At 37.3% G+C, this 13,590-nt stretch overlaps 1 protein-coding gene across 1 annotated transcript in view; it reads right to left on the bottom strand.

The window, feature by feature from the left end:
• The window catches only part of CNTN4 (contactin 4), a 155,419-nt gene extending 142,458 nt beyond the window's left edge, over positions 1-12,961 (bottom strand). The window contains exon 1 of the mRNA XM_069473830.1: positions 12,877-12,961. The gene's annotated coding sequence lies outside the window, so the exon portion shown is untranslated. The remainder of the gene's footprint in view (positions 1-12,876) is intronic.
• Positions 12,962-13,590: the final 629 nt, after the last annotated feature.

Genomic DNA, 13,590 nt, shown 5'->3' with positions numbered 1-13,590 from the left:
AAAAAGCAAAGAAAAAGCATACATTCAGCGTATGCTCAATCTATTTTTATCCTATGCAATCAAAGGGCAAAAGTACATTTATAATAAAATTCCTTTTCCAGATGTTATGCAAATAACAAGGCTGGATAAAAGTTTAAGGGGGTGCCTATAACCCTACTCTGAGCACTCAGTTTTTGTGGTTCGTGTTGATAGCCTTTTAATCACTAAATGCAGAACGGATAAAGCTACCATTATTCATAGGGCAAAATTAACTGTACCTCTCCTATTATTCTTTTTTTCCTTTTAGTAGGGAAAATCTCCCACCACCACCCCACTGCTTTTGGCCGCACTCGTGGATTCCCAGCTACCACTACATTTCCCAGATTCCTTTGAGTTCATGCCAATTGTATGTGCGTGAAAGTGGCGAGAGCAACTTCCGGGTTTCTCAGAGATACTTGCTCTTGCCTCTCGCCCTTTGATGCCGATTGGAAAACAGTGATAACTGAGCAGCCTTGGGCTCGGAGACGGAAGCTCTGAGGACAGAAATGCTGACCTGCCAGCCTTGGACCTTGAATGACTTTGTGGAATGAAGCAGCCACAAACCTGCTTGCCTATTTCTGGAAAGATTATGTGAGAGAGAAATAAACTTTTTATTGAAGCCACTGTATTTTGGGGTCTCCTTTATTAGAATAGCTTAGCCTGTCCCTAACTAGTGCACTTCACTCCAACACGTTGCATAGCTAACTTTTGTGACTCCTTCCTCCTCTGAGAATATCATTGTTATGTATTAATGATTGATTCCATATTGATAGAATGTTATCAGGAGTCTGGCCCCAGATCCCCAAATCTCTGAGTGAGTCCTAAGTTTTATCAAACCTTCTTAGGAAATCAAGTCCTGCCCACAGACTAACACAGGGATTCAAAGCAGCACTTTAATTCCCACATGGCCCACTGCCATACACCACCTCCACCGCCCAAATACCACACTTTCCGTGCTTCGACTGAAGTCACGTTTTGTTTCCTTGTTCTTAATGGGTATAAAGACAATGTTAATTCCATGTTCCATAAAGAGTCTTCATAAATACCAAATCTTGCCTCCAGCACAATTCATACAATTAACTTATAACAGGATTAATAAATATATTTAGGTAGAAGACCTTTAGCTCAAAGTCCTGCAGAAGATAACCATAGCTATTATTCCGGAATTTTATGTTTATAGGGCATTTCTATAGGGTAATGTCTACCAGCGTAAACCTAATATCAAAGTTGATATCAGTATTTAATTAGAAGATGCTACTCGATATTCTTAACATGTCTTCTAGGTGACTTGACCTCAATATCTTCATTCAATGAGGCTTCAAAACATCTGTAATTTAATTCAAAAGGGAGCTGCTAGTATTGAGGCCATGCTGTGTATCTCACCTTCTCAATAATAAAGAAAACTAGAAAGACACTCAACGTGTCACTTAACTCTGCTGGTTAACTCACTTAACCAGCAGATGTCTCTAGGCCCTTGAATAAATGCTCCTTTCTTCTTTTTTTCCATCTATAAGCAATTTCATGTTTTTCAAGGAACAAAACACAATTTCACACATCCTTTGCTGATGGGGTGATGCCTTGCTGCATGTGAAGGGAGGCCAAAAGGGTCAACTTCAAAAAAAAGTTATAACATCAACAAGCATTAACTTGAATAAAGGGTTATAACCCACATCCTTGAAAGAGCTGCGAGTCTTCCTTATCCTATATCTCCCTGCTGCTAATGCAAAGGAAGCTAAAAAGGTTCTCTGCTTGGAGAATTCCATGTGTAACCCTGATAAGGCTAATGGCAGTTGTGTGCCTGATTGCACATTCAACTTGCTGAATATTTACCCCCTACAGAGTCCATGAAAACAAAGCAAACAAGAAAAGCCACAGAAATCTGTGTGGAATATTAACAACTGAGCCAAACTTTCAAAAAAGAGCGAGGAAAAAAAAACAAAAAAAAAAACGGAAGGGCAAATGTAACTTACAAAGCAATGTGAAGTTGAAGTTCAAATGGGAAACATGAGATTTCAATGTCATAGGTTTCCTGTAACACTTGGGCTTACTTATTGTTTTAAAAATGTAGAAAGCTGGAAGCAAAACTTTGCAATCTCAAGAAGTAGGTAGGGCAGGGAAGGGAGGGCTTTGAGAGAATTTTGAAAAGACCTTGCAAAGTTCTAATTAATTAAACACTCCGGAGGGCTCATTCTGTCTTTTCCAACAGGGTTACGGAGGTCAAGGTGCTTGGCAAGAATGTTCAGTGGTAGTTATTTGCGCTGACCAAGGTGAAATCAACAACTAATTCAGTGTTTGTGAGTCATCTTTCTTTGTTTTTAAAGTAAAATTAGAATCACTTTTTAAGTGATTTTAGTGATTTACTTTTTGTTTTTAAAGTAAAATTAAAATCACAGAAGCCACATTTGAAATGATACAAACATACTCTTGAAGTAAATAATTGGACATGGGCCCATGAAGATCAGAAATGGAATTTCATATTATACAAATGGCGAAGAATGAGATAGTCTTCATTTTAACAGGCCAATTGCAGATCTACAGGGCAAAAGCCCACATAGTGAAGGTTTCATTCCTACTGACTTAGAATGGATGAATCATATCTAACGGGGTGAATTTTTCATACTAGAATAAAGTCCTGTCCTTGAAGAAAATGGCTCATATACCTTTATATTGTTTTGGTGTCACCTAGTTCAAAGTCCTTCGATCACAAACATTATAGTTTAGTGTATTATAGAAAATATCATTTGCCCCTTCCCTCCTTTTTGATACTACATCTGGGTACCTGGTATTTATCACTTAATATCAAAGTTCAGCTATATTTTACAAGTCCATATCTACATACAGGTTGAGTATCCCTAATCTGAAAATTCAAAATCCAAAATTCAAAACTTTTTATGTACTGATATGATGTCACAAATGGAAAATTCCACACCCAATCTCATGTGATGAGTTGCAGTCAAAACTTTGTTTTATATACAAAAGTATTAAAAATATTGTATAAATTACCTTCAGGCAATGTGTATATGGTATATATGAACAATAAATGAATTTCACATATTAGACTTGGGCCCTGTCCCCAAGATATCTCCCCAGATATCTGAAATCTGAAAAAAGTCAAAACCCAAAAACACTCTGGTCTCAAGCATTTTAGATAAGGGATACTCAATGTGTACTAGCTCACACGAAGGCCTTAACAGGTTGGTTCAGTACCATTATTTCAGAAGGCATTTCTAAATGCCTTTTTTGTAATATATGTAGATTCCACATATTAAACAGAACTAAACAATTCATATGTTGAAACAGAACCATCTGTTTTGGACTTTCATATTCTTTCAAAGTTTGAAACAGAAAAATTTCTCCTCTAAGAACTCCAGTGAGAATGGCCTTTATCAAAAAGTCCCATGACAACAAATGTTGGTGTGGATGCGGAGAGATAGGAACACTCATACACTGCTGGTGGGACTGCAAACTAGTGCAACCTCTGTGGAAAGCAATATGGAGATACCTTAAACAGATACAAGTAGATCTACCATTTGATCCAGCAATCCAATTATTGGGCATCTACCCAAAAGAACAAAAGACATTCTATAATGTCTGCACCCGAATGTTTATAGCAGCACAATTCACAATTGCGAAGATGTGAAAACAACCCAAGTGCCCATCAATACATGAGTGGATTAATAAAATGTGGTGTATGTATACCATGGAGTACTACTCAGCTATAAGAAACAATGGTGATATAGCACTTCTTGTATTTTCCTGGAAAGAGTTGGAACCCATTCTACTAAGTGAAGTATCCCAAGAATGGAAAAATAAGCACCTCATGTACTCACCATCAAATTGGTGTCACTGATCATCACCTAAGAGCACATTTAGGAATAGCATTGATCGGGTGTCAGGCAGATGTGGGTGGGGGAGGGGATGGGTGTATACATACATAATGAGTGCGATGCACACTGTCTAGGGGATGGACACGTTTGAAGCTCTGATTCAAACGGGGGGCAAGGGCAATATCCATAACCTAAACTTTTGTACCCCCACAATATACTGAAATAAGAAAAAAAAAAAGGAATCCCTAAGTCTTGTTCTGAAGCTACAAATTCAAATATAAGGTCAAATGGTTGTGCTGGGCTTTGATCCTGGGACACTGTCTCTTGGAAAAATTAACAATCTCTTCATCTCAATCTTTTGTTCAATAGCTGCCAGAAATGACCTAAATCAATGCTTGTGCATTCCAGCCACTGGGATTATGCAAGTGTCTTATCCAATAATAATTTATACTGTAGGTAGATATAATTTGAACTCACTGGGTCAAACAATTCTCAGGGGTATCTGGCTCTCTAATTTTCTGAAAACAGAAATTTCTAATAGAAAGAAATGCCAATTTGGGCTTTCAACCTTAGAAATTTAAAAATCTAAAAGAAAGGATACGGTTGCCAAAACCTTTAAATTACTATTAAAAAGATGACCTGTAGACATCTGCAATTACTTTTTGCTTGCTTATACAATCTTGGAGAAGATGAATCATCTCCAGGGAACACAGAAGTTTTTTTAACTTGCTTAAGAATTTCAATGACAGTGGCCTTTATGAGCCTGAAGATAATTACTTGGCTTAAGTTTACCACCTATATATAGATGCTTTCCAAATCTTTATCTCAAGGTTGGGATTCTTATACTGTTGATAGAATCATCAAGATATTCTCAATTTACCTCAAATCCAATGTCCCCAGTATTGGCACTAGAACTACTCATTTTCAAACGTTACTGTAGAGAGTTTTCCAGTTTATTATTATTAGTCTTCTCATAAACCCCTGACTTCCAGTTTGCAGAAGTCACTGAAATGCAGGCCCAGCCTTACAAGTAATACTCATGTTGCATTCCAGAATAGGGCCCAATGTACATCTTTGTTCAGCCCTTTCTCTACTCCTCAGACTTCTTTCAACCATTCCCTGTATAACACCAATCGTGGTCCTCATGGGGCTTTTCCAGCTCCACTCCACGAAGCCCTGAGGGTTCTTGGAATGTACCACCTTTGATTAGAGCAGCCTCGCTTTGTTTTAAATATTGAACATTTCATGTAAAAAAAAAAGTAACTCCAGTACTAAATATACACACCCTTTGAAAAATACTACACTGATGTGGATATCTTGCATTTTTGTAAGAAGAGCTTTGGAAATGGAGCCTGGACATTGAAAGTCTATGTTTTCTCCTTTGAATTGAGGGAAGGTTGAACTTAGTGATATCTACAGTTCCTTCTGTCTGTAGCATGTGAAGCCTTTAGCCTTTAGATTGCCTCTCGAACCAACTGGATTTATGGCTCTCCTGGTTTTTCTGTTAACTTTTGCTTCATTTAGATATTCTTATTTATGGTCTCTTCTTCTCTGTATAAGTTACAACTGAAAGTAGATGCCATCAGGCCAATCTGTTTGCAGTAACAATGATAAACTCTGGACCGAATACAAAAACCAAGTACGTGAAGATGCACTAGAAGGTAACCCACAGCAGGCATATTTCTTTTTTTTTTTTTTTTTTTTTTTTTTTTTGAGACAGAGTGTCGCTTTGTTGCCCGGGCTAGAGTGAGTGCCGTGGCGTCAGCCTAGCTCACAGCAACCTCAAACTCCTGGGCTTAAGAGATCCTACTGCCTCAGCCTCCCGAGTAGCTGGGACTACAGGCATGCGCCACCATGCCCGGCTAATTTTTTCTATATATATTTTAGTTGGCCAGATAATTTCTTTCTATTTTTAGTAGAGACGGGGTCTCGCTCTTGCTCAGGCTGGTCTCGAACTCCTGACTTTGAGCGATCCACCCGCCTCGGCCTCCCAGAGTGCTAGGATTACAGGCGTGAGCCACCGCGCCCGGCCTGCAGGCATATTTCTAATAATGGGTATTCATCAATACATAAAACAAATATAACTGTAGGAAGTAATCTGTGTATGAGATAATGGGTGAGATTTGTGAATGTGCTTTGCATGCTGTGCATGGTAGACAAATGTGGAGACCATTACTGTTATTTCATATCTTTAGGCAAATATTGAAAGTCCTCTGGCATCTGTTCTCACCTAATCTCTCTCCAACTATGCCCAGTAAACCCACAGCTCCTGTCAAATAGTGGGTCTTTGTCCTCCACTCCAATAAGCCACATCCTACCCCCATATCTTTTTCATACCATCTTGTCTTTTTGGAAAGTCCCCCTGCCCTCTGTCCCCTAACCAGATTTTTACTCTGCAGTACCACCTCCTCCATGAAGCCTTCCTGATCTGCTAATTTTAATCCCCCTAAGCATGTATAGTTCATTTGGCACAAACAGTATAACAGTTTTGTGCCATCCATTGTATTGTTTCCTTATGTTTTGGTTTAATTCATATATTGTTAACCAATTTCTGTAAGAGTGCACATTTTCTGTTTTCTTTCCAGAGGTGCTATAGTTAATTCAGAACTTTATAAAATGAATTATGAAATAAAACAATTGTAAATCAGCAACATGTTCATTTTAAAAAAGGCTGCAAGACTGATTTATTCAATTATACCTAGATTAACCAATCTATGACTCTAACCAAGAATGGGTTAATTTCTTTACATTTCCTATTTAAAGCTCAACTCAGCCTCTACCTAGTGTTTCTCTGAATCTGCTCTTACTGGGCTGAATTCATCCCCTTCTCCTTCCTCTATCAACTTTTAGTCCCAAATATAATCAATCATGGACACTACTTATTTATAGAATATCTTATCAGCATCACTTTATGTTCCCCATTTCTAAACCTCATAACAATATGCAAGTTAAGTGGAATTATTCCCATTTTGTAGATGAGGCCCAGAGTTATTAATGTCCAGATTCAGAAAGTGGCTCAGTTAGGACTGGTACACAAGCACACTTGGCTCCAACATCCATTCTCTATCTAGAAGCTCTAAAAAAATATGTCTAAGCCTACTTCCAATGGCAATAGGTGTATTATTTTGGAACTATAGTTCTCAAAGTGCAGTCTAAGGACCATTGTGGGTCCCTAAGCTCTCTTCAGGGAGTCCATGATATTCTCTATTTCCAATTATATATGTGTAAGACCAGATTTTCTTCATATAGTTCAGCCAAAACAACAAATCATGACAGACTGAATACAGAGGCACACATGAGACTTCTGCTTTCTTCTATTCAAACAGATATTATAGAGAATTGCAAAAACATAAGCAATGCCACTCTTCGCATTAATTTTTTTTTAATTTGGGAAAACATTTAAGAAAACAGTTTTCTCAAAATATATTAGTTGTGTTAACCTGTACTGATTATATTTTTGTCATTTTAAAATAAATTAAGTACTAAGTTAAATTCTCAGCTTTAATTTACAATATGATATATATATTGGTAGATATAACCCACATGAACAAAAACTCTCTGAGGTATTCACTAATTTTTCAGGGTAACAAGGAGCCCTGAAGCCAACAGTCTGAGAACTCCTGCATTAGACAAGCAGAGGAATTCTCAGATAAATGAATTCACTTAAGCAAAACTTCCCACAAGTAAATTTAAGCAATATGGCTTGATGGATAAAAATGTAACAGCTACATTTTGCCTTCTGTGGCACTAGAGAGTGAGACGTGAATTGCATTTCCATATGTTGTCCTTGATATGACTCTTTCATGGCTTAAAGTTTCTCATGGGGTGAGGACCTTGTACCCCACCCCCACTCCTGTATTAATTCCCAGTGACTGTTATGTACAATATGTTCTCAGTGTGCACCCCTTGAAAAATTGCAGCAGCCTACTTGATCAGAACTATCAGATGAAAGAAAGAAACAAAAATTGTTGACTTTATCTTAAGGGACACTCAGGGGAATGGAGGGTATTGGTATCAGTTCTGTCTAGGACAATTAAGCAGACTATTGCTCTACTGTGAAATTACCTTATCTGCTGTGTTCATTTTTTGGTCACTCTGTCCTTTAAGCCTCTTTGCAGGGCTGAATATTATCTAGTGATCACATATACCTAGCACACCCATGGGGAATTAGTATGCTGTGCTGCAAAATGCTTCTGTATTCACTCCTTGATGACCTTAGAGATACTCAAACACCATTTGCAGTGTCATCAAGCCTATAGTTTTGCCTTTAGAGCCAAAGGACTGTAGCATACAAGGTCTAGACATATAGTCTTACATGTAATTTGAAGAAGAGGAAAAGAGCTCTTTTGGACTCAATAATCAGGTGCCCAATTTAGAAAACAGAAAGTGAATAAATCAGTTGTTCATCCAGATGTTTTCATTTGTGAAAATACGCAGAAAGAGTATCTGGATAATTGATGGATTTTTTCCCCCGTTACCTATTTTTTCCCCTTACCTATTAACAATACTAAAATGTTATGCTAGCAGGAAAGGTAAAACATGAAGTGCAGCAGAAAGAGCAATTCTAGTCATAGCTATGATTCCCACCCATTGTATGACCTTGAGTAAATTTATTTTATGTCTCTGGGTGTTATTTTCTTTATTTGTAAAAATCAAAGGCTCAGCCCCAACAGTTCCTTCCAGCTCAAGTGTTACTGGATTCTGTGAAATATAGCCTTATTGGTTGCTCAAATATTATAGTCCCTATTTCCTAATGATAAAGATGGTTTTACTCTCATAATACCTGTTACATATTGAAGAAATTATACAACAGGTATTAAATATCAGGTTCTTTTAGTTCATACTTCATTCTTCCAAATGATGACTATAATTCTATCCATCTATTTGTGCAAAAAGGAATGAATATATAGACACAATGAAGTGGAAAGATGAATAATTATCAAGTGAATTAAATTCATTTTATACTTCCCTTTTCTTTCTTCAAATGTAATCGCCTTAGCACTCTCATTCTACTTGGTCTGCTGCAACCTGCTAGCTTTCCAGAGTACTAGGAACACCTTCCCTTGCATGTAATTTAAACTTCAGCTTCACTATACACTTGGAAACAGCCTAAGCATACACTAATGGTTCTCACAATGTGGTCGTCAGAAAGCAGCATCAGTATTATTTGGGAACATAATAGAAATGTATATTCTTGGGTCCCACTCTGGACCTACTAAATCAAAACCTACTGGGATAAGGCACAGAATTCTGTATTTTAATGGGACTTCCAAGTTATTCTGATGCACACCAAAGTTTGAGAACCTCTCACATAGCATTTGGAATCTAGCTCTGCTTCTTACTGTGTAAACTTAAATCAGTTACTTTAATTTTTTGGGAATAAGTTTCCATATCCATAAACTAGGTAGTTGTAGGAGTGAAATGGAATGTCCTATTGACTCCAACTCCCAAATCCATCTCAAGTCTGTCCATTACTTTTCCCACCTTGAGTCCTAGCCACCAACATTTCTCACCTAGATATTGACAATGGCCTCCTAGTTGGTGTCTTGCTTTTGTTTTTGGTTTCCAGTCATCTATTCACCGGAGTGATCTTTTAAAAGCATGAATCAAATAGACCCATATCCCTTCCTGAAATCCTCTAATTGCTTCCCATTATATTCAGAATAAAACTTAAACTCTCTGCCTGGCTTATAAGATACTACACAGTCTGTCACCTTCCTATATACCAATCCTTTGTCCCCTTGCTGACTATGATTTAGTTACACTGAGTTTCTTGCTGCATCTCAAGCATGTCAAGTGGTTTTCTGCCTCAGGACCTTTGCACTTCCTTACCTTCTGCCAGGAATATACTTCCCCTTGAAAGCCTGGCTCATTTTCATCCTTCAGATTTCAGCTCAAAGGGCAATTCTCAGGTAAGTTTTCCCTTGTGACCACCTTATCATATGAAGTATTTCTCATGCTCTCAGCTACTTTCTATAATATCAACCTACTTATTTTCTTTATAAATCTTATCACAATTGAAATATTCTAGTTTATTTATTTGGTTACTAGTATATTGTCTGTTAACTTCCACTAAAAGCTTAGGTTCTTGAGGGCAGGGATTTCTATCTTGTAGCCCTAGTGCCCAACAGTGCCTCCCACATGTAGGCAATGAAAAAATATTTGTTGAACAAATGGATAATATATTAAAGTCATTTTGGAAAATTTCTACCTTTAGTAACAAAGATCCATAGCATCAATGTCTAAAAATAGATCAATTTTTAGGAAGTTTTTCATGCCAAAAAAGACTCAAAGAACAGATTAAAACTAGACCACTCTGGCCAAGTATAAGTTATAGAAAAACTAAATTGGGAAGATGTGATAAAGTTAAAATATTTTCTGTCTGAACCCCTTTCCATTCTTCATACATACCCTACATGGGTGACACCTGCTAACCTAGAGACACGGACACAGTGGGAACATAGCAGCGTCTATTATTCAGACTCGTGGAAGGTAGGGGCAATGGAATCATGCCCAGCAGGCCTTTTGAAGAAGGTAAAATGGTTTTAGAGCAAAAAGAAAAAAAATTGCCATTTTGTCAAGCCTGAATAGGAGTTAGCATACCTGTGGTTGTTGAAGTGGAGAGTTGATGAATGGAATGAGACAACTTGGAACCAAAAAAAAAAAAAAAAAAAAAACAAAAGAGAAGCAGGTTTCTAAGCTCAAACCCATGGTTTATAATCCCTGAGTGTAGCACATATTAATGTTGTAAGAAATTGTCTTGTCATCAAAGACAGAATGTTCGTGGATAAGTGACTAGGGCTGCTTTCTCCCCTTTTGTGATCTACACAGTGATTTTAATTATAGTAATTCATTTAAATTGGAGATCTAGGCAGCTGAATATTAGGAATACCGTACTGGGAAAACCCAGACCAAAAAGAGTGAGAGGAAAAAAAAAAAATGACAGCCAAGCATTTATGTATAATTAAGCTCTCCTGTGACAATGAAATAATTAGATGATTTCTGTGTCACTGATACGCTAGTTGAGGAACAACAAAAGGATAAACATAGATGCAATAGCCAAGTGCTATGAAAGTCAACTGATCTGCCAAGTTCCTAACACCAAGCGCGGTTTGACAACTGAGGTTAAGCTGAGTTATCTTCAGAAAGCAGGCAAATTGCATTCTGCTCTTTTCCCCATGCATGGCTGCAGATAACTCCATTTAAAAAGGAAACACTGTTAGAACCTGATTTTCATCTCCAGGGCAGGATCTGTGAAAAAACATTTCCCCGCACAAGGCTGGGGGCCAATGACAAAGTTGATTCTCTGTAACAGTAACTCTGAAGTACTCTACTTCCAGTGCAGGAAACCTCTAACCCACTAGAAAGCACTCTGCCAACCCTGGTTACACAAAATTTCACGTCTTTTCAACATACCGAAAGCAGGTATTTCACTTAAAAGAAAATCATGAAAGTGAAAATGACTTTATTCAATTAGTTAAGCAACTCAAATAACATTTGAACAACCACCACTGAATTGAAAAGTCTATTCGACTAGGAAAGAAGAGAACATATTGGCTAATTGCCTGAATATTTTCAGATTATCCCTACCTGACATATAAAAAATAATTATTACGGGGGTAAGGAAAAGAAACCCTAAACAGTTAAAGATATACAGCAATTGCATCTCACCAAATAAATCTGTAACTTTCTTATGTTTTCCCAGTCAGTTAAGTGTGGTGGCCATGGCTTTTCAACCAATCAAATAAGATAGCAATGGCCACAGTTCAAGGAAGATATGAAATATCAGGTCTGTTATTTGGCATGAGTAGAGTTAGTCCTTTATTATTGTTGAGGAAAGTTGAATGATTAAAGAGAAGTGCAGGTTTATTCAAACAAAATGCAGAGGGTTATATGGGGGAGGTTGCTAAAGTCTGGCAGATATCGGAACACTCCACCCGGTTTTCAATCAAGTTTTTTTTCTTCCTTTTTTTTTTTTTTTTTTAATTTTAGTTTATTTTCCACCCGGAAACACTGACTCCAAACTAATGGAATCACCATTTCCTCAATCAAGCTTTTAAAAAACTTTATGTGATATTTGAACAGAATTTTTAAACCAAAGTGCTTTGGAAGAAGACTTGGTAAAATAAATAGATTTTTGTGATATCAGTTATTGCAAGAAATAAGAACATTTAAAGCTTTGGTTACAACTTACCCCTACAGAACTACTCTCATCATTTTAATACGCATTTTTGTTTAAACCATTCTTAAATAATTATCAGTCTATAATATTTGTTTTCTATATCCCAGACAGATGGGATTCAGGCGTGCTCCAATTTGGCAAAACTCAATTTGCTTTCAAAATGCCTATCCAGTGAAATTATTTTGTGGATTTCAAATCAATATCCTAACAGGATTTCCAAGATGGGCTCAATAATGACCGTGTGCTAGAGGTTTTACATTTATATTATATTTGGATCAATGCTGATGATTTGATTGGAATAGGTAGCAGCTGCACATAAAGTCTTTGGGGTGAGAGAGATTTGTCACGTTCCACTCTGAAAAGAACTAAATTTGGACAGTGACATTTCGAAATGCTCATGGTACTACATTAAACTGCTACCAAATAGGAGCAATTACAAAGGATTAACACAAGCCCCAAATCAAAATTCTAATGAAGAAAAGCATAGAGCTTTAAACAAAAATAAATTGGGAGCAGGAATAACAAAACGTTTCCTGTGTCAGGTTAACACCTTGAGGAGAAGAGGAGAAACAGACTTCTTCGCAAGTGTGTTCACACTAATATCCATCCCCCAAACACATCAGCCTAATTTCTTCCTCTCTGCTCTGTCAACATCCTTGCCCCCTCCCGCACTCTCCACACCCAGAATCATCCAGGGAATGCTAATTACGTAGCAAACCAAGAGTTTCACACAGGCCTCTTCTGCACAACCCCACCCAAAAAGCCTGAATGCAAACCTGCCAGCTTAATGATTTTAATACCAAGAAGTGCTGGAGTACCACAAATGATCAATTGGAATCACAAACTTACCATAAAAAGTCAGCTGTCCCCTTGCTACATTCTTGCCTCTGGAATTTTCAGCTACACATTCATATAAACCAGCATCTTCCTGCTGAAAATTAGGGATTTCAAGAATTCCATTTGACTTATGTCTTCTGGCTTTCCTCGCGATGGGCTTACCATCAGCTCTTCGCCAGATAATAGTTGGTACTGGGCTGATAGAGAGAATAAAAAGGAGTGAATCAAACGAGAGAAAACTGTATCTTTCATTTAAACTTATGCTCCTAACAACCCCTTCCTTCATGGTTCTAAACATAAAAGCTCACTTGAGACAGTGTTTCCCAAACTTCATTCATTCCTGTATCACTATTATTTTAACTATATCCACACTTCTAGTATTAATATTTAGTATTTTTCTTAAAATCAAATAATTTTTATTAACTTTAAGCTAGGTGATCTATGTCCTGTACAATATTATCATTGAAATGAAAACAGAGTTTTATGTTATATTTTTTCAATATATTTTTTTTCCTAAATCATACATATGAAAATAAAAATGTTCATGTGCATTTGTGGCTGTAAATTCTTCCACATTCCTCCCATGGAGATGCGGTCTGTGCTCCCTCCTTTTGAACCCAGTGAGTTTTTTTGACCACTTTGATAAAATAAAGCAGAAGTGCTGCTGTGGCAGTATCCAAGCTCAGGAGTTAAGGAGCTGGCAGCTTCTACTTTCTGTCTCTTGGA

The sequence above is a fragment of the Eulemur rufifrons genome, chromosome 7, assembly GCF_041146395.1.
Source record: "Eulemur rufifrons isolate Redbay chromosome 7, OSU_ERuf_1, whole genome shotgun sequence".
Taxonomy (NCBI): Eukaryota; Metazoa; Chordata; class Mammalia; order Primates; family Lemuridae; genus Eulemur; species Eulemur rufifrons.
Note: the sequence above shows the minus strand (reverse complement) of the source record. Positions and strands in the feature narration are given on the sequence as shown.